The 27,932-nt window shown below is 47.3% G+C and overlaps 2 long non-coding RNA genes across 2 annotated transcripts in view; one reads left to right on the forward strand and one right to left on the reverse strand.

The window, feature by feature from the left end:
* The window catches only part of LOC146178790 (uncharacterized), a 29,793-nt gene extending 11,591 nt beyond the window's left edge, over positions 1-18,202 (reverse strand). The window contains exon 1 of the long non-coding RNA XR_014700650.1: positions 17,967-18,202. This is a non-coding gene — a long non-coding RNA (uncharacterized LOC146178790). The remainder of the gene's footprint in view (positions 1-17,966) is intronic.
* Positions 18,203-24,679: 6,477 nt separating this feature from the next.
* On the forward strand, positions 24,680-26,067 carry LOC146178791 (uncharacterized). Its single transcript, XR_014700651.1, has 2 exons — positions 24,680-25,068; positions 25,960-26,067. It is a non-coding gene; the product is annotated as an uncharacterized LOC146178791 (long non-coding RNA).
* The last annotated feature ends 1,865 nt before the right edge of the window (positions 26,068-27,932 follow it).

A 27,932-nucleotide genomic window follows, 5' to 3' on the forward strand; every position in this document is an offset into this window, starting at 1 on the left:
GAACATTTCTGCGTTACCACAATGTCACACGAATAATAACCTTGCAATGTGTTATGATACATCTTTCTTAAATAGCTACACTTCACCAATATATCTGCTATGTGCAATATTTAGTTTTTATTGTGCTAAAAAATGAATTTTGCTTACTATAGTCACTAAGCATACATATTATTCAATCCATCACTGCATTTTTTCTCCCCATCCTATTTTGCAGGAGATAAAAAGGAACAAATACTGAATTCAATTGAATGTTATCATTTGTCTGGCAGCAAAGGATACATTAATTACTCAGAAAAGTGGACCCTCTGACTAGATTCAAACTTGTAAGGTCCACAACGAGAAGAACCGGTTGACTTTGTTCTGAAGAGAACAAAAGCAGGTTCTGCGCCCACAATACCACACAGACACACACATGCAGTTTACATCTAAAGAATCTGCTAGTGATGGTGAAATCGGTTAGCTAGATGTTCTGTTTTCAGTGAAACTGGTCTTTCACTAAAAGTGAGAATGCCGTTGTCTACCTATCGAAACAAACCAATTTCAATTTGCCTTAACCCTTTATTGACGGGTGTTGCCTGTGGGCAACAAACCAGAAATCAATTTTTTCCCTTTTAGAGTTTCAGTTTCGGTTCAGTGCTAGAATGCACAATCAAACTACAAAGGCGGAAGAAGTTTGGCACGCGCAAACGGCGTTTTCTCCTACGAGCTGTCTCATCAACTTCACGGCGCTAAAAACAGGTTAGTACTCATTGTTGCTTATTGTGGCTCTAACATAAGCTGTAGTAGTGCTTCATGGTATGCTGATAGAATGGAATCTCTTTTAAGACGTGACTTGTTATCGAAATGACAGACTTTCAGTATGTTGCTTGAGGGCAACAACAGGCAATATGCGGTATTTCTTATATATGATGGCATTATGCCAGCGTTCGTGAACTAATAAGTTCCCTTGTTTATGTGCGGTATGTTTTGACTGTCTTAGATGTTACCGGGTCAACTGTATGGGCAGAAAATATGGATCCTGGGATATTCTATGGGAAAAGACAAGCAAAAGTCCCACCGGAGCACAGTGATGACTCGGACCTCGCATCCTCCAGTGACGATGAAGTAGATTCTACCGACAAACGTTGCACTGGTAAGTGATCAATAATTTGTCCTGGAAATACCTGATAATAATATGATGCATAATTTTTTTGCAGGAGTTTTATGCGATTCCTGTGAACTAGACGAAGGCAGCACTGCCACAATTACTGTGAGTACAGCTTCTTTGGCGTCGCACCATGCTCCTAGTAAAGCAAGAAAGCCATCTGCATCATGGAGAACTATTCATGACAGCAAGGGGAGAGAGCAGCCAATATGGGAAGATACGCTACCTTCTACGTCGCCTGTTCAATCACCAGTTGGCTACTTTCGAAGCTATTTTGATGAAGCGATCTTGAAGCATATCTGTGAGCAGTCCGCCCTTTACAGTGCCCAAGAAAACCCAAACAAAGTCTTGGTACTGACCACTAAAGAGCTCCAGCAATTTATTGGCACTATTCTTACTATGTCTATAATGAAACTGCCTCAGACACGAATGTATTGGTCTGAAAACTTCAGGATCAAACAAGTAGCAGACACTATGCCAAGGGACCACTGGGAGTTCATAAAAAAGTTGGTTGGTTGGTTGGTTTGAGGGGTTAAACGTCCTAAAGCAACTCAGGCTATGAGAGACGCCGTAGTGGAGGACTCCGGTAACTTCGACCACCTGGGGTTCTTTAACGTGCACTGACATCGCACAGCACACGGGCGCCTTGCTTTTCGCCTCCATCGAAAAGCTGCCTCTGCACTTCAATGACAACCTGAAGGCACCAGATCTGAGTGACATAGATAGGGACCGTATACACAAAATTCGACCGCTTGTTGACCACCTCGTTGCGAAATGCCGCCATATTCCGAATAGTCAGAAGCTGTGTGTAGACGAGCAGCTGGTGCCTTTCAAAGGGCGCAGCTCTCTGAAACAGTATTTGCCCAAGAAACCCAAAAAGTGGGGATACAAGCTCTTCTTGCTGTGTGACGCTTCCGGGATCGTGTACAATTTTGAAGTATACACAGGGAAGATTTCACCACAGCCAGGCATGCCGGACATAGGCGCCAGTGGCAATATAGTCCTCCGCATGGCAAATGAAGTGCCGCAAAACAAAGGCTATATCTTGTATTTCGACAACTGGTTTACAAGCCTAGACCTGCAAGTGGTACTGCAAAAGGTCGGAATCAGCTCCATCGGTACAGTTTGCGAAGTCCGCCTGAAGGGCTGCGCTCTCCCCTCTGACAATGAACTGAAAAAGAGAGGTCGTGGAGCATACAGCGAGAAGGAAACAACTGTGGACGGCGTCAAGCTCAGAGCTGTAAAGTGGTTTGATAACCGCCATGTTACACTCTTGTCAACTTTCGCCTCTGCTTCGCCAACCCAGCCTGTGAAGCGTTATGACAAGAAAACGAAGACAAGCGCCACCATCTCTTGTCCCTCCGTGGTAGCGGTGTACAACGAGTCCATGGGTGGGGTGGACCTAGCCGATATGCTGGTGGCTCTGTACAGGATAACACTGAGATCAAAGAAATGGTATCGCAAATTTTTTTTTTCATTTTCTTGATGTTGTCAACTTTCGCCTCTGCTTCGCCAACCCAGCCTGTGAAGCGTTATGACAAGAAAACGAAGACAAGCGTCACCATCTCTTGTCCCTCCGTGGTAGCGGTGTACAACGAGTCCATGGGTGGGGGTGGACCTAGCCGATATGCTGGTGGCTCTGTACAGGATAACACTGAGATCAAAGAAATGGTATCGCAAATTTTTTTTTTTCATTTTCTTGATGTTGTGGTAGTAAACTGCTGGCTAACCTACAGGAGAGACGCAACAGCTGCTGACATTCCCAAGAAAGAGCAGATGCCATTGCTAGCTTTCAAGGCTGAGATCGCCTGTGCGCTCCGACTAGAAGGAAAAGTGGTGCCACCTTCAAGGAGGCGGCCCCTGGCGGCTTCACAAGTTGAAAACTGCCTTCAAGCTAAGAAACTCAGGGGACCGGCTGCACCCGTTCCATGCAAAGAGGTGCGCCTCGATGCAGTCGGCCACTTTATGAACTTTTCCGAAAAGAAAGGCCGCTGCAAGTAGCCAAACTGCTCTGGCATCACACGCGTGTTTTGCACAAAATGCCATGTGCACTTATGCTTCACGCCTGCAAAAAACTGCTTCTATAACTTTCACACTCGTGATTGAAACGGTCAAGGATATGCGGCAAAGCCAACTTCTGGCATTTTGCCTGATGTTGCTTACAGGCAACAAAGCCATATCTCTAAGACAAACCGAAGCAATTTTTTTGTGTTCTCTTTTGTTCATTTTATTCGAATTTGACAAAACTAAACAATTAAACACATTATTTGTAGTCTCGTCAATAAATTACTATGCACTGCATCCACACAGTGCTAGTCTCCTCTACCATATTTTGCTATCTTTTGCACAGACCTATGAAGTCACCTAGAGCCATGAGCAAAGTAGACCCAAATTAGACAGTGCAAAAAATTTGGTTACCATGTTTTTCTTTTTTTTTTTATGATATGACAGTGTATTCACAAGCCCAATTTGCACAGAATACCTGGCCTAAATTTTAAAATGAATTCCAGGATTACAAGGACATAAAGCTAAGATAATCAAGGAGGCCACGCAGTCTTCTGTTGCAGAAGCTTGCAGCCCAACGCGCCGAGCGGAGGAGCAGCATCGCTCCCGAGAGGCGGCGCTGCCTGGTGACGTAGCTATAAAAAGTGAGGAGGCTTGTTCTCTTCCCTTCATCACGCGGTTGATATCGCACATCTTTGCTCTCAGCCGTGGGATGAGGGGAAGAGAACAAGCCTCCTCACTCTTTATAGCTGCGTCACCAGGCAGCGCCGGTGGGCACAGCGCCGCCTCTCGGGAGCGATACTGCTCCTCCGCTCAGCGCGTTGGGCTGCAAACTTCTGCAACAGACGGTACATCTAATTCTCATTTCTCTGGCCATTCAGAGGAAGCAGTAAGCCTTGACATGAACACTATGCCATTTTTATTATCAGCACTTTCAACCAGACCTGCGGTCGACTCCTACAGAAATCTGAAGGATCTTTTGTGCAGTTATTTTTTCTTCTTTTGGACAAGCTTTCAAGCTCAAGCTCCACAGCCGCCTTTTCTGACACTATGCTGTGTCCTCCCTCGCTAACAGTAGGTATTTCAGACGATTCATTCGCAATAGTTTGCTTGCATATGAGGAAGGCAATCAGAGAAATACTCACGCAAAAAGAAAAAAGGAGCAAGAGGCAGGAAGTGAACTTTAAAAGCTTTATGCTATCGTGTGCCATAACGCCGCTTCAGGTTTCGCACATCTCTCTGTATTCCATTGTTCCATCTGATGGCCACTCCTATACTCAGCATGCTAGGTTCAAGAACTGCATCAAATTTAAGGAGTTTCAACAGCCTTTAAACATTTTTTTTCTCACCACTTTATTCTCATCACATTGTCACAAACTTTTCACTCCTTTGGCTAATATTCTGGACATAGAAAAAAAAATCCCATGTGCCTTTATTATTTCACATAAAGGTGTTATTAATGTGCTGTATAGGTTAAATGCAAAATTTTTGCCCAAAGGGAAGGAATAGCCAATTCTGTCCTTCGACATTAGTCGAAGCACTGCTCAGTCATTTTTCAGGCACCAATGATATTTTTACGGGGATGCACTTAACGTAACGGCACTGCGATGGGCTCAACTCAACGCTAAGACTTCAGTAGCCATGCAGTATCCACTCTGTTAGCGTCATCCTCTTTCTCAACGCCTCGTTGTGCCTGCGTTCCTCGGTCGTCGCCTTTGTCAGTGAGCACATCACTTTGGTCCCGCGTTTCCCGGTAACACTACCCCCCTCTGCAAAAGGCAATGTCCCGGTGCGTATTAGGCGTGCGGTGTGGAGGGGGAGTAATATGGCCTGAGGCGGGCGACATGTACGATTTCGGAAGTGGGTGTAGCAGTCGGTGACTTTGGGTGGAGCGGTGCAATCTCATAGGTCGCGTCGGTCACTGGGTGTAGTACACGGTAAGGACCTGTGTAGTGGTGCAGAAGTTTTTGACACAACCCCACACGACGGCACGGAAGCCAGAGCAACACCAGAGATCCGGGAGGATAGTGCACATCGCGGTGGTGAGCGTCGTAGCGGCGTTTTTGAGCTTCTTGAGAGATGGTGAGATTGTGACGAGCAATCTGGCGAGCAGCGTCGGCTCAGGCGATGGTATCGCGGGCATAGGTTGACGGGGCCAGCGGCGGGAAGCAAAGTGTCGAAGGGCACTAAAGGGTCTCTTCCAAAGAGAAGATAGAATGGAGAGTACCCAGCACCTCCACCAAGATGTTACGGGGATGTACTTAATGTAATGGCACTGCGATGGGCTGAACTCGACGCTGACTTCAGTAGCCGTGCAGTATCCACTCTGTTAGCGTCATCCTCTTTCTCAACGCCTAGTCGAGCCCGCGTTCCTCAGTCGTCGTCTTTGTCAGTGAGCACATCACTTTGGTCCCGCGTTTCCCGGTAACAATATTTATAACACTGCCACATGATTGGAAATTGGCATGGGGTTTACCAATTTAGCAAGAACATGATTCTTTTTCCATTCTCAATTACCGCCAAATTTCTATATTCTTGTAGAATGCCAGAACACAAAGGTGCCACCAACATCTCTCATTCTTGAATACATATGCATTTAATCATTTCTACAAAGGATTTAGAAACAGTTTTTCCATGATCACTCGATTATCACAAGTTGTTCCTTTCAAGACATCGTTTCTAGACAAAGCTGATTGGGTGGATTAATTTTTTTTATAAAGAAACACTTAGGCAGAGCTTTTTATATGCACCTTACGACAAACTAAACTTGACATTACGAACTTTTTGGCATATTAGTTATTGGTAATATCAGGGGTGGAAGCAAGCTCGAGCATTGTGGAGCAGCTTTGGGAGCAGTAGTACAGCCATTCTGGAGCAGCTTTGGAGCAATGAAACAAGAGTTTTGGAGCATTTGAATTATGTTTTGGAGTATGTTTCTAAGGTCAAACAGCTTTGATAATTGCAGTTTTCTTTTTCTGAAATATAAAATCCCCAATCTGATTCCTTTTTACGAAAGTTCAATGCCTTTCCAACTTTGCACTCATATCTGACAAGACAAACGGCCAAAGCATGTAAAGATATATAACACAGGTTAGGAAAAAACTAGCAGCAAGCACACTTCCTAACTGAACATCTTGTCTAATGCATTTACCTGTTTTGACTTGATTCAAATGTCGAGTCTACCACTTCGAGGCGCTTAGCAGCGATACTAATTTGGAGTTCAGATTAATGGGCATGACATTTCCGCTCCCTATCTTGTGCATATCTATTTTATTGACTTATTTAGAATACACCTCAAAGCCCCCAGACATTGGGTATTAGATGATCTTTTTGATCCTATCCTTGGCTGATAAATTCCTGAGGACATATTTCGTCTGCCAAAAAGGCGCCTTCAGACGACAATAACGTGCTTTGGCAAGCTTCACACCAGTGCCACTCCCGTACTTTTTGCCTGCCGTGGGATCGCAGACGACTGCAACACGACCTCGATCGTCATGTCCGTTTGTAAATATGGCGGATGTCTAAAGGGGTAAAAGCAGGCTCAGACATTTTGGAGCAGCTTTGGGATATAGATAGATGGCATTGAAGGGAAGCCTTTCCATCCTGCAGCATTTTTACTTCACTGCCTCCTGCCAATAGTTCATCATTCTTTGCTTGAGCAATTCTGGAGCTCATATTTAATATTTTGACGATAGACCCCATATGCCTTTCCAACACTGTTGAGAAGCTTCCTAGTGATTGACAGCTTTGGCATAACAACCTATAACGCTTCAAGTATGGTTTTGTCTGTCTGCTGTGGGCCTGGCAAGCTTGTCATTGACAAAGAGGCTAAATGGTGAAGTACCTGCTTGTCTTCACAGCAGAATCATTAGAATAACTCATGCAGTTTTTGCAGTTCGACAAGAATCCTTCCTAATGGCTCACAGTAGTCTGCGCTACCTGCTTCACTTGCTGATCTCGATTCTCTCCACCGGCGATTCAAAAGGCTGAGAAGAGGTGCTATGTCACTTGAACAGTGCATTTTTTTGCAATTATCTCCGATCACCGGTGGCTCACACTGAATTTACTTGCGAACAAATATATATTATGCTCCATGCTTCATTCCCTTTCAAAAAATTTGACTTGTACTAAGCCCAGTGCAAGATGCCTTATATCTTTGCCATTGGCGCAATGACATTCTTCCCGTGTTCTGTTAAATTTGGTGGCAGAACATTAAAACAGCCAGTTTGAAGCAGTTTTGGAGCAATATTGCATTTTGGAGCAGGATGGAGCAGGGAAAGCAGTTTGGAGCAGAATGGAGAAATTGGAGCAGCACTCTCACCCCTGTAATATATGTACTAGTACATTGATTTCGTCACCTGGGTTTCTGCTTAACCAACCAAGCACTCTCAGTATGTTAGCATTAAAGAACATGGCTCATACAGCTGGGCAGTCACACGGGGTGGAAGCAGGCTCTAGCATTTTGGAGCAGCTCAGGGAGCAGTAATAAAGCCATTCTGAACCAGCATAAAATGAGAGTTTTGGAACACTCAAATTATGTTCTGGAGCATGTTTCTATGGTCAAACGCTTCGATTATTTTCAGTTTTATATCGCTAACATAAAAAAAAAACAATCTGATTTCTTTTTATTTGACAACCCTAATTGCCAAAACATGTAGAAATGTCTAAAGTAACAGCCGACCTGAGCAACAATACCAAATAGACTAGTAGCAAATCCAGTGCTTGCTTGTCCACTTCCTAATTGAACACAAAATTTGACTGAAAAAATTGACCTTTTGCTTACTTTGACAGAGAAATTTGGAGCCTGCCACTCTGATGTGCTCAAGCATTGCCACTAGTCTCCAATACACATCAATTAAGCAGAATGTTTCCGCTCTCTACCTCGTTCCTATCGCTTCCAATCCCATGCCTGATCCGATAAATTCCTGGACACTCGTCAGCAGTGTTCCTAAGAAGGATAGACTGCACTCGAAGGTAGTCTTTTCCTCCTTCAACCAGTGGCTCCTGATATTTTTTTTCCTTGAAGGACACTGGCACTTCCTCAATTTCAGCATGTTGGCAATAAGCCCTTTATTGCTTTCTAATTTCTAGTGACTAGCACCTTCGGTGTGTCACCCCTAAAACAATTCAAGTAAGCTCTTGCTTGACATAGGCTTTGCACAACTGCTATTGACAAACAGACTCAATCATGCAGTACCTTCCTGTTTTCACAGAAGTAGCACTAGAACTCATAGCTTTATGCAGCTGGACAAGTTTCCTAACGGCTCATGGCAATTTGCAGTAACTGCATAACTTCTCTCTTCCCAGGCAATTGACAAGGCTGGGAAGAGGTGCTATGTCACATGAATACCATTTTTCCGCAATAAATTTCCTTCAATTGCTCGAGCCTCATTTTAAATTTATTTCCAAACAAATGTTATTATTGCTCCAAAATTGCTTCTCTACATTACAAAAATATTATTTGTATTAGGCACAGTACAAGGTGCGCTATACCTCTGCCGCCATGGCGCTATCATTGTTTCAGCTATGGCAGCTCCCAAATCTAGGATGCACAACCCAAACATGCCACCAGCCTGCTGCGCTTCTCATGGTTACAGCATACTACAATACTATGACAGGTTAATTGGATTGGATCACATTCTTTGCAGGCAATACAATAGTTCACTGTGCAGCAAAAACGGCCTTCCGCTAAATGTATTGCCAATACACTTAGGTGGTTAGTTTGAAGCAGTTTTGGAGCAATATTGTGCTTTGGAATAGAATGGAGCAAATGGAGTAGCGCTTCCACCCCTGGATAGTCATGTAAAGAGTGCCAATGGGACTGCCTCGAAGGGCCCCTTCTGTTTTAACCCTTTAACCACAAATTTATTTTCCGAAAAACGTACCAAAAGTGCCAATTTTTTTAAGTGACCATAATTTTCTCCATGTAATTATTTTTCTGAATGTATATTACTTCGATGGTTTGTGATTATAATTAACACACAAGAAAAAAAAAATGTTCACGAGGGTGGCTTTCCCACAGCGCATGCCATAGTAATGGGTAGAACACACTGAAATACGGCGCATTTACTTCATAATTGCCAATTTCTTTTAAGTGACCATATTTTTTCTATGTAATTACGGTTTTGAAGATATATTACTTCGATGGCTTGTGGTTAGAATTAACACTAAAAGATAAAAAAAAAATCTGTTCACGAGGGTAGCTTTCCCAAAGTGCATGTGCATTGTGAAATGACTCTTTTGAGCCTTCAAATTAGGCGCCAAAGGCGCAAAATGCCTTTTTTTTATGGTTAACTCTCTCTAGTGTTCCAAATCACAACCAATGCAATTGACGACCGTAACTTGTCTTTCGAGATGGCAGCACCGCAATATTGGGCTGGAGGGCGGATGAGTGTAACTTGTCATTGGCGATTTTGGTACGCTATGCCATGAAGAGTACAGCTCGGATTTGGCGGTTAAAGGCTTATAGTGACATTGTAGAGGTTATTACTGAGCTCTTAAAAGGAGTGGAGACAGCAAAATTTCTGCATGAATGTATTTTTCTTTGGAACTGAGCACTAGACATGGAATTCACCTTCACCTATTATTTGAATTTATTTCTTGTGCCATTATGGTTTTGGCTTCACCAGCTGAATGTTGGATGTGATGACAGAGGAATGAAAAAACTGTGATACAATCACTGCTGGCTGTTTTTTTTATTTCCGGTTCTTGAGTAGGTTTGCATAAGAGCTGGTGTGAACTAAAATAAACTAAATAAACTAAAACACTAGTGACCATATTGTTACTGAGCGGTATTCACTGGTCGTGCAGAGGAAAAAGAAGTGCGACAAACTCTCAGAAGAAGAAGACACAGACGAGTGCTGATATCTGTGCGGTGATCATCCTCAGTGGTGTGGACAGCTGTCATACTGTGAATATTCCCGCAACATCTCTTGGTGGAGGTGATTCCTTCGATCCCCGTCACAAGCTGGATCTCCGCAGCGGCTGACACATTGCTACCACCACTATGACTACTCACGCCACTACATCTACTGCCGCTGCACCTGCTGTTGTCATGGCCCATCCCCATGACCCCGGAACCTTCTGTGGGACCGACGACGTTGATATCAACGACTGGCTGGCCCTATACGAACGAGTCAGCAAGCACAACAGGTGGCATCCCACACTTATGCTCGCGAATATCATCTTTTACTTCACTGGCACAGCGCGGGTGTGGTTTCAAACCCATGAAGAGGACCTCACATCTTGGGATATCTGTAAGCAGAAACTCCATGAACTGTTCGGAAAGCCCATTGGCCGTCACCTCGCCGCCAAAAAGGCGCTCGCTTCTCGCGCCCAAATGTCTACAGAGTCTTGCATGACTTATACACAGCACGTCCTATCCCTGTGCCGCAAAGTCGACCACGCCATGCCTGAGGAGGATAAAGTTGTCCACATAGTAAAAGGCATTGCCGACGATGCTTTCAACCTCCTTTTATGCAGGGATTGTTCCACCGTGGATTCTGTGCTACAAGTGTGCCGATGTTTCGAGCAAGCGAAACAGGCGCATATCTCATTATTCGACCTGGTACCAAACACAGCTGCCAGCTCCTCCTGTGTCGATCTTCCGACTCCTCGACCGCCAGCTAATGACACTACTTTGACCCGCATCGTCCGCCAAGAGCTTGAGGCAATCACTTCCGCAGCTTCACTCTCGCATAGCCCCGACAACCCCTTGGCTACAATACCACTCATTCAGGCTTTTGTTCGCCAAGAGGTTGCGAATATGGGTCTCCCTTCTACCTGCTGCACCGACACCGTGGATTCAGGACCTGCCTCTCCAGTGATTGCAGCTGCCTCACCCACCGCCGGTTTCACGCCCCGATATCGGTACAGCAATCCGAATGAGTGGCGTATCCAAGACAATCGCCCTATCTGCTTTACTTGTTCCCGCGTTGGCCACATTTCCCGTCACTGCCGTAGCCGTTGGTACACGCCATCTCGTCAATCCACCTACGTCGACCGTCGCGGAGACTGTGCCCCTCGCTATTCCTCTCCTCGCCCCGACCAGACCAGTGTTGACCCCCGGGTCCCTGTTCGTGCTGCCAACCATTCGCCATCCCCCCAGACCCGACGCTCGCGTTCTCTTCCTCGCCGCAGTTCGTCCCCGTCCTATTCCAGCCACATACCGGAAAACTAGCCAATGCAGCTCCTGGAGGTGACACTCCATCTGTGACCCTGGACTGAAAAACCTCTGCTGACCCCTGCCCTACAAAATAATCGCATCGACGTCCTTGTGGATGGCGTTCCCGTTGCTGCTCTCATTGATACAGGCGCCCGACTGTCCCGTTCTCAGCTCCTCATTTCGCCGTCGCCTCAAAAAAGTCCTTACTCCAGCCGTTTCGCCCATAGTTCGTGTCACCAATGGAAGCCCTGCTGCCGTGGTTGGCATGCGCACAGCACGAGTTACCATTGGTGGTCATCATGCTCCAGTATTGTTCACCGTCCTCCAGGAATGCCCCCACGACGTTATCCTTGGCACTGACTTTTTAACAGCCCACTCTACCTTCATTGACTGCTCTACCGGCTTACTTTGCTTGGACCTTCCGCTCTGCTCTGAAGACCCCTCCTGCTCACCCCGCCTTCGATCAGCACAGTCCTGCCGCCTTCCTTCTGAAGCTGACGTTTACATCCCTATGTCACCATTCCCACCCGTCCCTGACGGCGACTATCTCGTGTGTCCCATTACTGATGTCATCCTGCAGCGGCACGTCACCCTTCCTCATCTGATTGCGCATATCTCCCAGAACCGTGCCACTCTCCCGGGTCCTTAACTTCAGCTTGTCAACTCAAGTTCTGCCCGAAGGAATTTCACTAAAAGCGCTGTCCCCGATGACCGATTGTGCCATTTCAGCTCCGACTACCGATAATCCAAATGCCGTCACTGCAACCCCCCCTCGTCGTCTACATTGCGCCCTGATCCTGTTAAAAGCATGATTGCAGCTGATCTCCAGCCTGAATTCGCCGCAGAGTTAAAACAGCTTTTGCTCACCTACAATGACCTTTTTGACTTTGGTACCCGCTCATTGGGTCAAACCACAGTTGTCAGTCATCGCACCGCATTGACACTGGTGACGCCAGTCCTATTCACAGGCGGCCCTATCGTGTTTCACTTGCCGAGCGACGCGTCATCCAAACAGAGGTCGACAAAATGTTGGCGAACGACATAATTGAGCCTTCCAGTAGCCCCTGGGCATCCCCTGTTGTGTTGGTCAAAAAGAAAGATAACAGTTGGAGATTCTGCGTTGACTATCGTCATTTAAATAAGATAACCAGAAAAGATGTCTATACTCTTCGCTTATTGACGACGCGCTTGATACTTTGCACAAAGCCAGCTACTTTTCGTCCATCGACCTTCGTTCCGGCTACTGGCAGATCTCTGTCGACGAGAGAGACCGTGAAAAAACAGCGTTCATCACCCCTGACAGCCTTTATCAATTCAAAGTCATGCCTTTTGGCCTTTGCAATGCCCCAGCGACCTTCGAACGCATGATGGACTCTTTGCTCTGAGGCTTCAAGTGGACCACTTGTTTGTTATCTTGACGATGTAATAGTTTTCTCGTCTACATTTGAAAGCCATCTCCGTCGCCTTTCTACAATCCTAGCGCTTTTTCGCCGCGCCGGACTGCAACTAAACTCCAAAAAGTGCAGCTTTGGTCACCGACAAATCAAAGTCCTTGGTCACTTAGTTAATGCTGCCGGCGTTCAGCCTGACCCCGACAAGATTCGTGCCGTCAGAGATTTTCCCACTCCACGTTCATCCAGCGAAGTTCGAAGCTTTATTGGCCTATGTTCTTATTTCCAACGATTCGTCCCAAATTTCGCAGCCCTAGCTCATCCTCTCACCAATCTCCTCAAGAAAGACGTTTCATTCTCTTAGGGGCCTGAACAAGTTGCAGCTTTCTCGGAACTTATTGCTGCTCTCACAACTCCACCCATCTTGGCCCATTTCAACCCATCTGCCAATACTGAACTCCGCACCGACGCAAGTGGCTATGGCATTGGAGCTATACTTGTCCAGCGACAACACGGCCGCACAAGGGTGATTGCGTATGCCAGCCGCCTCCTATCTACGTCTGAACAAAATTACTCTATCACAGAGCGAGAGTGCCTGGCACTTGTTTGGGCTATTACAAAATTCCGTCCTTATTTGTTTGGCCGCCCTTTTACTGTTATAACAGACCATCATGCCTTGTGTTGGATTTCCTCCCTCAGAGATCCCTCAGAGAGAGCCTTTTCGGGCGCTAGGCGCTTCGATTACAAGAGTATACATTTTCCGTCGTGTACAAGTCCAGCCGGCTTCCACAAGTCGACTCACCTAGTCCTACAGATTCTGACGATGACGCATGTGTCTTGTCTGTGTCGGCCTTTTCTAACATTGTCGACGAACAACACTTAGATGCTTTGCTCCATTCCATTATCCTCCATCTGACCTCCAACCGGCCTGACCCATCTCTTGCCTTATATGTACTCCACGAGAACACCCTATACCGACGCAATATGCGACCAGACGGCGCAGACCTTTTGCTCGTCATTCCTCAACATCTGCGTTCCACCATCCTTGACCAGTTCCATGATGCTCCTACGGCTGGCCACCTGGGTGTTTCTCGCACATGCGACAGCCTGCGCCGACGTTTCTGCTGGCCGGGGCTCTACCACTCCGTCCAGCAATACATTGCCACTTGTGAATTGTGTCAGCGTCGAAAGAAGCCCACAATTTTGCCTTCAGGCCATTTGCAGCCAATCCCCATAACCACTGACCCGTTTTTCCGTGTAGGTGTTGACCTTCTTGGGCCCTTTCCAGTTTCCACCTCAGGAAACAAATGGATCGCCGTCGCCACCGATTATGCTACGCGATATGCTATTACCCAAGCTATCCCGACCAGCTGCACCACAGACGTCGCTGACTTCCTCCTAGAAAACGTGATTCTACATCATGGTGCCCCTCGTGAACTACTAACTGATCATGGCCGCTGCTTCCTGTCGCGAGTGGTTGACGAAATTCTCCATTCGTGCTCCGTCCGCCACAAATTCACCACAGCCTATCACCCCCAGACCAACGGCCTCACGGAACGTCTAAACCCTACCCTCACAGACATGCTGTCCATGTATGTTTCTGACGACCACCGGGATTGGGATGTTCATCTACCCTTTGTGACATTCGCCTACAATTCATCTGTTCATTCTACCGCTGGATACTCTCCATTTTATCTGTTATTTGGCCGACACCTGTTATTGCCCTTCGACACCTCACTACCCGCGGCAGACGACACCAATACTTACGCCAGTGATGCTGTAGCCCGCGCTCATGATGCCCGCCGGATAGCTCATGCTAGGCTCTCTGCATCCCAAGACTCTCAAAAGTTCCAGCACGACAGTCGCCACCGTGATGTCTGGTACACTCCTGGGTCACTCGTCTTGCTGTGGCTCCCGTGCCGTCCGTGGGCTTGTGTGAAAAACGTTTGCCCCGTTACACAGGCCCTTACCGAGTTTTGCGCCCTGTGACCAACGTCACATACGAAGTTGAATCTGTGCCTCCAAAATTCTCGTCCAGAGTGCCATCCTCTGAAATAGTGCATGTCTCCCGCCTGAAGCCCTATTATGCACGTTCTGTTTCACTAACGTAGAACGCACCGTGACTGTGCTTTTCCTGGGGGGGGGGGGGGGAAGGTGTAGTGTTACTGAGCGGTATTCGCTGGTCGTGCTGAGGAAAAAGAAGTGCGACAGACTCCCAGAAGAAGAAGACACAGACGAGTGCTGTTATCTGTGCGGTGATCATCCTCAGTGGTGTGGACAGCTGTCGTACTGTGAATATTCCCCGTAACAATATTATAATCTTGAATGGTTCACTTGACCTCAAATTGTCTGTTACAGCACAACCTTCATTCAACTGCTCGAACCAAAAAAGCAAAAGGGAATAGAATTAATTTTTGATTGCTTGTTGGCGCAATTCACATGGCTGTCTAAGGTTTTTGATGGTTGGTTGGCTGGTTGGGTGATGGGGTTTAACATACCAAAGCGACTCAGTGGAGAGCTCTGGAAACTTAGACCAACTGGAGTTCTGTAACATGCACTAACATAGCACAGCAGACGGGCGCCTTGCTTTCACCTCCATCAAAAAGCTTCCACCGCTGCCAGGATTCGGTCCCACGTCCTTGGGCACAGCAGTCGAGCGCCCTAACTACTGAGCCACCGCGGCGGTGGGGCAGCCTTTTAATGTGCTCCACATTATTCCAAAGAAAGAGCACACAACTGAAATTTGACGTCTACTCCTTGAAAAAGGTTTTTGCTTGCAAATGACCTACCTTATCGCAGCGATTTGACTACCAAGAGGAATATGAAATGAAACTGAAAAATTGCTCGTTCTTCTTATCAGTAAAAAAAGTTTGCTTCAGTTCTCAGATGCGCCCTACCCTGGTGGTAGAGTGGCTATGGTGCTCGACTATTGTGCCCAAGGATGCAGGATCAAATCCCAGTCGCGGTGGCTGCTTTTTGATGGAGGCGAAAAGCAAGGCATCCATGTGCTGTGTGATGTCAATGCATTTTGAAGAACTTCAGGTGGTGGAAATTTCCAGAGCCCTCCACTACGGTGTCTTTTATAGCCCGAGTTGCTTTGGTACATTAAACAACAAACTATAAACTAGCCAGTTCTCATATGCAATCCAGCATAATCAGCTCCCTGGTGTTACCACCAGCCTATTGGAACAGAGGCCTGCCCCACGTGCCTAAGATTAACAATGTTCTGTGCGAGCTACAGCAACCTTACCGCTACAAACTCTCTAATCACATCTATCATGACTGTCTACATCCTCCTGCTATGGTAAATCCACTGTCTCTTAGCATTAATGAACCTTTGGTAATCTAGCCTTCATATCTAGCCTTCAAGGTAATCTAGCCTTCAAGGAAAGAGCACACAACTAAAATTTGACGTCTACTCCTTGAAACAATTTTTTGCTTGCAAACGACCTACCTATTCGCAGCGACTCAACTACCAAGAGGAATATGAAATGAAAATGAAAAATTGTCCATTCTTCTTATCAGTAAAAAAAGACTCAAATATTAACCTTACAGAGAAGCCTCGGAGAACCCCTTTGCTTTACCTAAGTCACACCTAAACAAACTACAACTTCTACCACTGCCCCAGAAAGATGATGGCCTCTAGTAACATCAGAAAGCACCTCTCCATGCTTTTTGCTTAATGAATCTTGGGAAACACTAACCGAGCAAGTGTCAGTTGGCCCATTTGATCTCCTCAGGTTTCGCACAATTGTGCCTCACACTCAACAGAACAACATAGTAATGGTCCGGATGGTTTGGTTTGTAGGGTTCAACATCCCAAAGCAACTCAGGCTACGAGAGACGCCATAGTATCGGCCTCCAGAAATTTCAACCACGTGGGGCTTTTTAACGTGCACTGATATCACACCGTCCACGAGAACTTTATTTTTTGCCTCCATGGAAAAGCGACCGCCGCAGCCTTGATTTGATCCTGCTTCTTCGAGTTCCGCAGTCAAGCGCCCTAACCACAGAGCCATCAAGGCAGGGCGGCCAAAGAGTAAATGTTGTAATTTATACACATCAGTACAGTGCCAGAATGCAAGTGAATTCTGCAGACAACATTCTCAAGCTCTCTCCTGACTCACTAATTATTTTCCTTTAAAACACTGAGTGATTGTACTTGAAACCAAACTACTTGTATAAGGCAATCTACTGCCATAATACCATCGACTCTCATGTGAGAGGGGAAATGCTAAAAGCACACTGTAAATCATTTGCTTGAATTTTCCATGCAGATTAATGAGTGGTGGCTGAATTACCTAGTCAATGAGCATTAAGCATTTGAGATGCTCTAGTGCCCATTCTTATAAGTCGGGAACGCAACACTTCTAAGGTTTACACAGTAGGAGCTGTTTAGGAACTATTGCAATGGCCACAGATTCTGAATCTGTGGATGACATCATCTGTGTGAAGGACTGATGGAGGTTTCCTAATGTTTTCTCCATCCCTCGTTGTGGCTAGAGTTTCCTGAATAAATCCCCTGAATGTCTTTCATAGGCAAACTGCTTATAAATACAGTTCAAAGAAGATCTACCGCCAACGGTGTCTACCCATTTCGACCTGTCATTCACTAGCAATTTCACGCTAATATGTTGACTACATCACGTTAATCGATCGAAAACTTGGTCTGCAGAGCTCCACTTGAGGGGCATTCACAGCTGTAATCCACGCTCGTGAAATGAGCGAGGTTGGCGCTGTATTTGGATTGATTTCTAGGGCGTCCGGCACCGCTCGGAGGATATATACGTGAAATTTCTTGGCGAATTTTTCGTTACCCCTTAAAGAGAACGGAGTGAAGAAAGCATGGAACAACCTTCGCCTCTTTTTGTATCCTCACTCCTCAATGACCCAAACACCAGAACGGAGAAATGGGGAGCTCGCGTACTCTTTCTAAGCCCCGCCGGGGTGGCGCAGTGGTTACGGCGCTCGACTACTGTTCCCAAGGGCGCAGGATCGAATCCCGGCCTCGGCGGCCGCCTCTCGATGGAGGCGAAAAGCAAGGCGCCCGTGTGCTGTGCGATATCAGTGCACGCCAAAGAACCCCAGGTGGTCGAAATCTCCGGAGTCCTCCACCACGGCGTCTCTCATAGCCCGAGTTGCTCTGGGACGTAACCAACCTTTCTAAGCTTAATATAGCTAAATGTGCCAGTGAGTTCCGCTACGCTGCTATTAACATGCACTGTCATGTGACAGTAGTCCGACGTGGTTATCCCAGACTCACCTTATTAGGCCCAATTCATATTGTGGCATAGCATCGAAAACTAGCAACGTTCGCATGTGGTTCGCACTGAGCAACTGTCCCTAAAACAACACCAAGTGCAACTTGACGCGACGCCTCAGTAGCGTCTTTGTGCTAATGTACACAGTAGGAGAAAAGTCCAACGGTCCAACCGTCCAACAACAGGCACCAACGGTCGCTCTCTTGGCGCCTATCCAAGGTAAAGTTCCAAGGCAAAAGGGTAAAGGGGTAAAGTCGGAAAGTCGTAAAGTCTGTAGATCCCTAGATCCGACTTTAGTCCAAGGCGCGCTGCGCATTTCCCACTATCTTTTTTTTCTCTTTCTCGGCCTTTATTTCTATTTTTAGGGCATATTGAGCGCACAACTTGCACTCGCCTGTGCAACGTTTTTGGACACTTTCAGTTTCGATCTTGTAGCTTTGGTGGTGGAGGAGCTAGTTTTGGTTGTGAAGGTGGTGGTGAAAACCAGCGTTACTAAAACAAACGTTGATAAAAACATGCAATGAAGGAATCAGGGTGGGAACAAAATTATTTGCTATTTCAGGCCGACGGGTGAAGTGTGGCTGTTCCTGGCCCTACGAGGGATGTGACTGGTAGGTCAACGTCGTTTGCGGCGGGGCCTAGCCCCCTATAGCCTGCCACCGAAATTTTATCTGTTGTAGGCCGTTATTGCGCACAGGGGGCGTTGTTGTGGCTGTAGGAAGAAGGAAAAGAAAATACACGGGCCTGGTACTGGCTCTGTAGCTGAACGGCTGAATCACCTCCGCTGCCTCGTGAGGACAGAAGAGAAAATAGAGAAGAAAATGAAGAGGGATAGAAAGGGCGCGCCGCAGCCATTGTACATCAGCAGCAGCGGCCGTCGTCCACCACTGAAGCGGTGGCAGGGCGGCCTACAAAAGATAAAAATTCGGTCGCAGGCTAGCCCCCACCGGAAGCGGCGGTACCTATCCCAGCCCTATCAGGGCCAGGACATGGCTATAGTGCTCTAGAAGATTCTAGAGCACTATAACATGGCCAGGATCAGCCAACCTCCCCGCGGCACGCGACTTTCTCTCCCTCTTTTTTCTTTTCTCTTCTGTCCGCACGGGCCAGACAGCGGAGGTGGATGGATAGAATGGGAAAACATTTCAGTTCGATTGTTGGCCGCGCCAGATGGCCGCCGTCCTGTCGACGATCTCTTCGGCCCACTCAGAGACCCGAGCCTGGATGGCAGGGTCCGAGCAGCGCAGCACGGCCTCCCACTCCTCCAGAGATGGGAGAGAGAGAAAAAAAACCGTTATTAGACGTAGGAATTCGGGGCGCGCGGGCCCCTGGGTCCCCGCACGACCACACTAAGATTCAAGTGTTTATGTCCCTGAGGATCATCATAACACTGGCAGCCCGGCCGATGGCGATGGTCGATCTGCACGGCCGGGTCCTCCGAACGCAGCAGGGTCTCCCTGTCCTCCCAGGTCTTCAGTTGCTCTAAACCCCGCGGGGGAGGGTCCTCCGATCAGAGGGAGAGGATGTGGATTGAAGAGGCAATATTAAAGCTGTTCTGGGCAAATGGTACAAGCAAGAGTGTGAAGGAGGGATGGTAGTGGGAAAGGGTAAGGGGTGAAGGAAGAGTGTGTGTTTGCAGTCCGCGTCATAGTGTTGCGTGTTTATTGTCTAGGGAGGGGTGGGGTGGGGGCTAGAGCTGGCGCGAGGATCAGAAGTGCACGAGGCTGGCGCGATGGCTCTGTAGGCAGGCCTGCGTCAGCTCGCTGAACGAGTGCATGCGCTCTTTCGTAAATCCCGGATTAGAGGACACCTGAGCTCTGTTTAAAGAACCTCGAGCTAAAAGGTTGGCAGCCTCATTTCCGGGATTCTTGGAGTGCGCAGGCGCCCATATCAGCTCCACATGGCGGGGCGGGGGTGCATCGGGCGAGTCCAGTATGCTAAAAGCAGGGACATGGACTCGGCCACGTGCAAAATTTAGAATTACTGTTTTTAATCAGTTAAAATGTACTGGGTTTCCGTGCGGGTTGTGGCTAATGCAATGGTAGCTTCCTCTGCAGCTTCTGGGGAGGTGTCTGTGGGGAGAGGTAATGTGATGAGAGGGGATGGGGAGGAATCCACCACGGCTGCGGTCGCTTCATCACCCGTGCATGCAGCGTCCACCCATACGGCGTCCGACTCACCGCCATAATATCGGTGGAGCGCCTTTGCACGGGCTCTGCGGCGTTGATCATGGTAGGATGGATGCATATTTTTCGGGAGTGGCTTGATACGTAGTCCTTGGTGGATATATCGAGGGATAGAGAGAAGGGTGGGGTCGTTAGCCGGTATCCTGATTCCAAGGGAGTCTAGGATATACCGTCCAGTGGATGTTTGCGTGAGTCTGATGTATTGAGCCTGTCGGTGGGCCTCTAGGATATACCGTCCAGTGGATGTTTGCGTGAGTCTGATGTATTGAGCCTGTCGGTGGGCCTCCACGAGCTCCCCAATTGTGTTGTGCAGACCCAAGCCTATAGCAATCTGTCTGTGGGTGTGTTGAGTGGAAGGTGAAGTGCGACCTTGTATGCTTTACGGATCAAGGCATCCAAGCGTTTATGTCATGTTTGGACAGTTTTAGGTAAGGGTAGTGTAAAGCACACAACTGAGGACGAAGGCATGGATGAATCGACAAAGGTCGCGCTCCTTCAGTCCCCTATGGTGGCCCGAAACTCTGCGGATGAGGTGCGATATCGCACCTGCAACCTGCCTGAGTTTCCTTAGGGTGGTGGTGTTTTTACCATTGACCTGGATGTGTAGGCTCAATACGCGGAGGGTTTCAACTTCCGGTACAAGGCTTCCATTCAGTTCACTAGTAATAAGGAAGTGGGGGAAATGGCGGTTCTTGGGGCGGATGAGCAGCAGTTCGGACTTATCTGGGGAGCAAGACAGCCCGATGCTCCTTGTGTAATTTTCGTTCTGGGTGGCTGGTTCCTGTATGGTGTCTTCTATATCGCCATCACTGCCGTGAGTGGTCCACAGCGTGATGTCGTCGGCATAGACGGTGTGTTTCAGATGCGGGATGTCTGACAGTTTTCGGGCGAGGGGATTAGAGTAACGTTAAATAAAAAAAGGGGAGAGGACGGACCCTTGCGGGGTGCCGACACTTGAAGCGTGTAGGAGGAGGAAGAAAGGGGGCCGAAGTGTACCTCAGCCGTGCGGTCAGTGAGGAATGCTCGAATATAAGTGTACGTTCGTGCACCTACATTCAATGTGGATAGGGTAGTCATGGTCGCCTGATGTTTGATGCGATCAAAAGCTTTGGAAAGATCCAAAGCTAAGACTGCCTTGGTGTGACAAGAAAGTAGTGGGTCAGAAATGTCGTGGGTGAGTTGCAGCATGGCGTCCTGTGCGGACAGATGGGGTCGGAATCCCACCATGCTGTGCGGATATAATTGTTGTGTGCCATATGTGCTGTAAGTCTCGCTAACACAACATGTGTTCGAAAAGCTTCCCGAGGCAAGAGGTTAGCGAAATAGGGCGAAGGCTTTTGAGTGTAAGTGGTTTGTTAGGTTTGGGTATAAATATAACCTTCGCATGACGTCAAGACTGCGGGAGGACACCCTTCACCCAGCACTGGTAAAAGAATGTCATAATTTTGGTGATCGACTGGTCTTTCAGATTACGAAGCATGGCGTTTGTGATTTGGCCCAGACATGGTACTGGCAGCAAACCGGCGGTTGGCGGATAGGCCGCGCACTCCCAAGTAATGTGGTCTAAAGTGGCGTCGACGCCACACTCTGGGTCAACCTGCTCTTTGAATATATATGAATATACTTTGGGGCAGGGGAAGGATCGTGTTTGTAGCTGACGCCAGAGTATCCCCTGGGCCTTGCTTAGCGACGGCTAGTGTGATGGCTGCTTCCTCTGCAGCCTCGGAGGTTCTGGTGCGTGCAGTAGCTGAAGCTAAGATTTTGGAAGACATGGACTCACGGGCCCCAGCCACCGCACAAATCGCGCTAAACCTAGGTCCGTATCTACATATTCGGCCGCATCTACGTAAGCAACCGACTGGTTTCCTTTGTATTTGGTGTGTAGTGCACGTGCGCGTGCTAGTCGCCTGCTTTCGTGGTGAATGGGGTGCATATTCTTAGGGAGGGGCATGATAACAATTGCTGTGGGTATACTTGCCTGGGATCGTCCGCCATGGCTTCGGCATTGATGCCTAGCCTCAGCAAGACAAGCTTCCCGGCTTTGGTGCGCGCCAGTCTGGAGTACTGCGATATTAAATGCGCTTCCTTGAGTTCATCAAGTGTGTTGTGCATTCCAAGAGCTAGAAGCCTGTTTCTCGATAGTTCTAGTGCTGTCTTGTAAGCTTGCCGGATAAGCTCAACCTTTTGCTTTTTGTCTTGGTAAAGGTGCAGATAGGGCAGGATGTAGACTAGCTTGCTGATGCCCCTCCCTTTCATGCCCCTCCTCTTGTTGGCTATGCGCTTGATTATTCTGACTGTTTGGGTGACGTTGTGGTGCAGTTTATCTAATGTTGCTAAATATCTGTGGTTACTCTGAATGAACATGCCTAGGATTCTGGTGGTGTCTAATTGTTTGATTGGCAGTCCTTCGAGCTCTACCCTGATTGCAGGAGGCGGAGGTCTGTTCTTTCGATTGGGGCTTTCTCGAACTACAAGGAGTTCGGACTTACAGCGTGAACATTCAAACCCGCCTTTAGAGCGTAAATCTCGATGGTGTCTACTATTGCTGAAGCACACTTTCTATTTGGGCATCACTTCCGCTGTTCACCCACAGGCCGGGTAATTTCATCCGCATAAAACGTATGTTGTAGCCTCTCGATGGCTGCGAGTCTAGGGGGCAGTGTTATAAGTGCAATGTTGAAGAGGAACGGCAACATCACAGAGCCTTCATGTGTTCCCCTTCCACCCAGAGATATGGGGTATGATTTGACCGCGCCGAGAGTGATCTCGGTCGTCCTGTTCGAATAAGGACCGGATGTACCCGAAGACTCTCTCTCCAGGATTCAAAAGCGAGAGCTTTTCTAATATCGCCTCGTGCGAGACGTTATCGAAGGCTTTACAGAGATCAAGCCCCAGTATTGTCCTTGTTCCATGACAGTACCTACGGTCCAGAATCCCTCGACAGCAGCTGAATCATGACATCCTGCATGGAGAGGTTGAGTCTGAATCCTATCATGGTTGAGGCCCCGGGATGAGGTCGTTGTCCTCTACATAACCCTGCAGCCTGTTAAGAACGATGTGTTCCATTAGTTTGCCGAGGCACGACTTTAACGAAACGGGTCTTAGGTTTTCTATGTGTTAATCTTCTCTGGTTTCGGTATGAATGTCACTCTCGCATGTTTCCATTCCTGTGGTACCTCTCCTTTCCTCCAGTAGGTGTTCATGAGGTCAGTTAAGACCGAAACTGAGCCGATGTCTAGGTTCCTGAGGATTTTGTTTGATACGCCGTCCGGTCCCGCCGACGAGGTCGTCCTGAGTTGTCCTATCGCGTACAACATCTCCGCTTCCGTAAAGCCCTCGTCCAACTGTTCTTTGAAGAGTCCTCTATACATAGGGAGTGGGCTAGTGCTAGGTGTCGTGTTCAAATACATAATTGGCATAATGTATTTAGTAGCTCCGCGTCCGTACCTTCATACGTTTGTATAATTTGTGCGAGGTGATCCCGCGCAGCAGATTTTGTTTGTGTTGGCTCGAACAGGTGTCGGAGCAAGAGCCAGATTTTCTTACTGCCGAGCTGTCCGTTCATTCCGTCGCAGATTTGCCCCCACTGTTTCTCCAGGTCGCTCCCAAGCAACCACCGACGTCCGTTGTACGTCCGAGCTAGAGCCGAACGTCCTTTTCCGAAATTGTACGTCCGTCGGACATACGTACAACCTCCGGTTTCGGACATCCGTATTCGTACGTCCGTCGGAGGTACAGACTACGTCCGTTTTTGTATATCCGCATGAGAGACGAGGTGTACGTCCGATGTACGTACGGACGAGTATATTTCCAGGACATATATTTCCTCGCTGACAAAATTCTGTTTCAACATTCACACTTGTCTTCAATGCTCGAGATGTGTCCTACCTGGTCAAAAAAAAAGAGAAACATTGGGGCCAATTGGGACCTGCAAATGGTTATCTGGACCCAATATTGGACACCACCTCTCCAATGGATTAGTCCAGTTGGATTAACCAAATGGTTCTGCAAATACCAATTGGGCATTCCAAATAGTTCCAATTGCGTGTAAAATTCCATTCGGATTTTCCAAATGGTACTCAAAATTCCAATAGAAAATCCAATTAGGTTTGCAACTTCCATTCGGCCCCTGAGATAGCGAATTGTATTATATACCAAATGATTAGCTGGTTGGCCTAAAAAACTCTGGCACATACAGTATGGGGCGATGTCATTAATTTCTCAGCTTTCATGCCGCAATTCGTTGTATCCGTTGGTAGCGGCGGTCGTGATCTTCAATTGTTACTCTAGTTGAGCCTTAACGTATGTACTACATGTACCACCTGCGCGGCTTCGCCATCCACGATGGTCCACGACCACGTCTTGGCGAACAAAAGCGCCGGATTACCTTGCACTGTGGGTCTTTACAAAAATAGTTTTTTTGCTGTTTGAAATCCCCGCCAGTCCCCGCCGGCCGGCGGCCGTACTGTTTGGTTGAAAGTTGCGTATTCCATTGCAGTGTGGTGTGTGTGTGTGGGAGGGGGGGGATGGTAGGTTTCGCTTGAATATCCTCACAAGAAAGGGTACCTATTTAAAGAACCTAACAATATTCAGTAAAAATATAGTGTTAACTTATTACGGCCAATTCATTTCTGCGCATGAATGTTTCTGCCGTAGTTTCGTACCACGTGTTTCTGTGCCGCCATTGCCGGCTGTCGTCCTGCCGCCACGGCTCGCGGCAGCAGTTTTTTTTTTAGTTCTGTGCGGGTGCACGCAACTATGCTCTAATCCCTTCACCCATCTGTGTGCGCTGCAAGGACAACGATTGCGCAGTTGTGCCAGTTCCTAGTGTGAAAGGATTACCCCCTTGGAGCAACAGTGGTTCACGACGACAACACATCAGGACGGACGACTCCGGCGAAAGCGACCGCGTTTGAAAGTGAGTACTGCGATCGAGCTTTGTGAAAATCTGCGCAGCGAAAATTGTATGAATATGTAACAGCGCAGTGAACCTACTGACACATTTCAACGCGATAGCATTAAGGAGCTAGTTACACCGAAAACCAGGAGTAATCGGCGCGGTGGCGTCCGTGTATGTCGATTGAGTTGGCTCTCCCTCTCCTCTACGCAAACTAGGAAATTGCTGGAGGTGCTATCGCGTTCCACTCTTACAATCTTGCGAAGCTTATAACCAACCTCCTTGTTTTCGTCAACCAAGGCGCTGGGTAAACAGTCGGTCTTCAAAGATTTTTTTTTTTTTAATATGCTTGCCTTCGCAAGTGGCATGCTCTGCATTTTTCAATGCAAGTTGCAGGTTGCGAGGGCACAGTCTGCGCTGCAGTGCATTACAGTGATAAAATGCATAACTGCTCCTGTACAATGCGATAAGCGATAATCACCCAAGCTCGCGAGCTTGAAAGTTGTGCACCACTACAAAAAAAAAAAAAAATCATTTCAGATAGCCAGTGTCCTTTTCTGTGCTTGAAATTATTGAAGCTCGTTATCAGCTTATTTTAATTTAGGTATGGCCTGTATGATACTGCCTTCTGAACTGTTTAGCTTATTTAGCTTTATCCTTGAAGCATTGCAGATGAACCTATGTGATATTCGAAAGATAGCGGGTGCGATATAACTGGCGTGAACTAAGGGAAAGGAGGGCAGAACTTCGGTATTTGAGACTGCTTGTAACAAGTGTTGTAGGGCAGATACAATATGAGAAATACCCAATTTTCTTGTTATTGGCCTCCAGAAAACCTCGAGTCAAGGATTATGCTGTGCATGAGCTACAGGCGATTTACTAACCTGTTTTTTTTCTTCTCTCTTTTTGCAGAAAGCTGGTTGCTTCCACTTCATCACGGAAGATGGATGTGCGCTTCAAGTTTTACGTCATATTGATGAATTAGATATTTTACAATAAAATATGCCTGTTGTACTTTAAGCTGCTTTTCTATTTTATTGCCTCGTGGGAGCGAAAAAAGCATGCATGCAGCATATATGCGAATATGCGAGAAAGATCCGGGAACGGACGTCCGAAATGGACGTCCATTGGTCAGACAAACATGTCCATTTGGACGCCCATCGGACGGCCGACGGACGTCCACTGGCTGTTCGCGGACGTCCATCGGCCATCCGGAACATCCGAAACGGATGGCCATTGGCCGTCCGATGGATGTCGGTGGTTGCTTGGGCTGGCATATATATGCCTCGACTTCACGTCGCCATATCCCTTCCAAGCGCTTGCGCGGAATACGTTTCATGCGCGGGATTTCCTCTTATTCCGATTGTTTTTCGCAGTGTACACTTGAGAAATTCTGCTGTGCCTCTAGTGCGGCACCAGGCCTGAGTCTGGAAATGCGGAAAGTGCCTGAACGACAAGAGTGATCTGCATCAGTGGTAGGTGGGGCTTCACAGAATCGACCAGGAAAAATTCTTGCCATCAAGGAACTCCTTCTTGTGCGAAATACGCTGGTTCATTGATTTCAAATTTTGTTCGTTCAGCCGCGAAAGAAGCGCATGAAATATTCAACGTGAACATGATTCGCCTAATGGCAACACGTGTTTACCTTCCAACGCCGTGTGTCGCACGTACGTGCACAGCAATATATGCAGCGTCCATTTTACATGAGGAATTTTGGAAAAGCTACCCTCACATTAAGTTAAATATCCATCCAGCAGGCATCAGATACATCTATATTAAGTTCTGCGAAATCACACACACACTCTGCTCGTGCATGCATGCGTACGGGCACGGGTTCGTGTGCGGATCGATGACCGTCCACGGCTCTTCTTTTTTTTTTTATTGTTAATGTAAATGTACATAAAACTCTATGCACAGATTTATTATAGTCATTTATTTCTAGTTGTACGTTAAAGAAACCCAGGTGTTGGAAATTTCCCGAGCTCTCCACTACGGTGTCTCATTGCATGAGCCGCTCTGGGATGTTAAACCCCATAAACTGAATCAACCAACCATAGTTGTGTGTTCGCAGCTGGAAACGTTTGGCAAATGTGTGTCAACCAATGTACGATGTCATTTCAATTTTTGACCGCAGTTAATGAGCAACGTTCTAGCAAATTGGCGGCATGAAGCGTGGCGATGAAACAACATAAAGAGATACCATTACACAATGAAAAGTACAATATTCACAACCGTGCGGTGATAGCGATGATATAGTAGGCCATGTTTGTTGTTTCTCAGGGTGAAAATAGGCGCGACCAGCGCGCTAGTTTTCTTTCACTCACTTACCGATGGCGCCGCAAAATAATTAAGTTCGCGCAAAACAACATGCTTCAAGAAACCCTGCTTGGCGTTCTTAGCGCAGCGACGGCGATACTAAATTGTATGTTAGTTTGTTTACGCTGTCTCGGCTGCTTCACTTTGTGTTGCTTATGCAAAGCGATTCATCGTGTCAGAGCATAGTAAACTCTGCTCCTCGACCTCCGTGTCTTTACCGCGTCTGGCACAGCGTCGCCAGCGGACGGCATTCTCAACGACTTAACAATATACGCACACGTTCCTGCGATTTTCGCAGACCTGCTATTCCGCACTTGGTCACTTTATAATGTTGTAACACCACTGCACTGCGCGTAGAACACGAGTTGATCCAAATGGCCGGCGATTTACAAGAGCAGGTGCCCTGAAGTGTTCGCCGGTTCACCCACACTTTTCATCTTGTCCCATCGATTGCAGACTAAAGTAATAAAGTTAGTAACCACATAATAACTGGTGGTACTGTTCTGAATAAACATACCAAAATCTTTCAGTTTTGCTAGCTTCAAAACATGTTAGAAGTCTACGAATGC

The sequence above is a fragment of the Amblyomma maculatum genome, chromosome 9 (genome assembly GCF_055883805.1).
Source record: "Amblyomma maculatum isolate TAMU_Amacu chromosome 9, ASM5588380v1, whole genome shotgun sequence".
Classification (NCBI taxonomy): domain Eukaryota; kingdom Metazoa; phylum Arthropoda; class Arachnida; order Ixodida; family Ixodidae; genus Amblyomma; species Amblyomma maculatum.